General features: G+C 35.5%; 1 protein-coding gene across 1 annotated transcript in view; it reads left to right on the plus strand.

Annotated features, from left to right (window-relative positions):
• LOC107709550 (protein phosphatase 1 regulatory subunit 37-like) overlaps positions 1–2,137 on the plus strand; it is a 48,862-nt gene that overhangs the window by 33,798 nt on the left and 12,927 nt on the right. The window lies entirely within an intron of this gene.

Here is a 2,137-nt window from a genome sequence, read left to right on the forward strand (position 1 = left end):
AAAATAATTTTACTTTCATAACTTTCACATTGAGGTGGAAAAGAATTCATCAATTTTTCATGTTTATTAACAAAATTCAGTCCCAAATAAAGTCTCTATAACATTGTGTAACGCCTCAATTAATACCTGACTCAAAATGGACCTGAACGCAAAATCTGTTGCTTTTTTTAATGGTTATATCTCTTCAAAACCTCAAAACTATGTATATTTTGTTAGTCATGACTTGCTTACAAAATGCATTTTGTAGAAATGAAGTATTTCATCCATGTCCTAACAGACCAAAATGCATTATGAGGGTTAGATGATAGACAGGGTTACATTTTCATTTCATGCCGACTTTAAAAAATGCATGAAAGAGTTCAGGTGAGACTCGGCAGGTGTTATAATGAGACAGGAGTGAAGCAGATCGGTTTCTCCCGTCACTGAAAGCAGACAGACAGAGAGAAATCATGTTATCGTGGCCTGATGTTTGCACAGAGATGCCAGCTAACAATCCCTCACCAACCAGCACATGCTGCCGCTCTCCTCTCCTCTTTCCCTCCGTTTCCCATCTGTCACTTTTCCATTTTTCTCTGAAAGTGTAGATGTTTTTGTGTAATGTGTTTTTGTGCGGTATGTGTAACCTGTAGTTGTCCAGAAAGGCATCAGTCTGTTAAACCCTTCCAAGGGCATGATGGTAAATTTCCACTGGGAGTCCCCAGGGCAGAAAATAGCCGGTGACAGTGTTTTAGAATAATTTTATTTTGGGATTTGTCATATTTCTGGACTAAATTAGGTAAACTTTAAAACCTGCTATTTGCAGCCATTTGCATCCTATTATACTGATTTTTGACTTTGGGGGTAAATCAGGGGCCGGATTCATGAAAATCTTTTTAAGAAAGAAGCTAAGAAGTTTTTAAGATAAATGCTAAGAATGTTCCTTAGTGCAATTCTTTCTTTTAAAAAAAATCTTACTGACAATCAATTAAGATGTTTGACATATAAAGTAACCAACTACAGTTTTAGTTTTTTACGTAAAATCTATTAAAAGCATGTAACATCATCAAACAAAATAGTTTCATAATAATATTACAGTGGCATGTAAAAAAGCACAGATGTTTGAGAATTTGTGAAGACTTTATTTCATTTCTGTCCATAATGTTTTCAATATAGATTCCGGTCTCATGTCTGTGATAAAATTGAACTAAACATTTAATAAGCATTTAACCCTTGTACTGGGCTGAAAATCCTTTACCTAATTTGGTGCTCCCGGTCAAAAAAGACCAGCCTTTTAGATAAATCTCTCATTCTGCTATATGTGACCCGTGCTCTGCTGGCAAAATGAGTGTAATAGAGAATAAAAATATCTAATTTTTGAAAAATTGCTCATTGTGATCTGTCATCATTTAGCCAGCAAAGGTCACATATTATCACCAACTCTTGGACTTTTTTATCACCTTGCTTTCTTTCAATCAGCAAAGGCTTTGTATTTCTTTTTGGAACTGATTGATCATAGACCTCATTGTTTTGAGCTCATGCACCTCAGTTTTTGAGTGAAGAAAGCATTATTTGTGGATCATCTTGTTAATGTTCGCTCAAAAACTGCAGTGCATGAGCTCAGATCAGTGAAACCTATGATCAGTCAGTTCCAAAAAGAAATGCAAAACCTGTGCTAGTTGAAAGAAAACAAATTGATGAAACGATTTAAGACAACATTTGGTGATAATATAGCATAACAATAAATGTATCAGCAGTTTTACAAGCATAACACAAACTTTTCCGGGGAAAATCCTCCCTGGGTCAAAATGAGAGAAATGCAACGTGAGGGTTAAATATATATATATATTAGAGCCCGACCGATATGGTTTTTTTGGGGCCGATACGATACCGATATTAGGGAGTAGAACAAAGGCCGATATCGATATATCGGCCGATATTCTTTGTGTATATTAAAGAACAGTACCAGTCAAAAGTTTGGACACTTTCCCATTAGTGTGTCCAAACATTTGACTGGTACTATATACTGTGTGTGTGTATATATATGAAGTTGTAGTTTATTTCACTTTGGAACACTCATTCATGGATTTGCGCTACTGTCTTCACACACAGACGAAACTTACTAGAGAAGTGTGAAGTGTGACATAATATACCTCTGTAA

The sequence above is a fragment of the Sinocyclocheilus rhinocerous genome, unplaced genomic scaffold (assembly GCF_001515625.1).
Source record: "Sinocyclocheilus rhinocerous isolate Xijiao unplaced genomic scaffold, SAMN03320098_v1.1 scaffold656, whole genome shotgun sequence".
Taxonomy (NCBI): Eukaryota; Metazoa; Chordata; class Actinopteri; order Cypriniformes; family Cyprinidae; genus Sinocyclocheilus; species Sinocyclocheilus rhinocerous.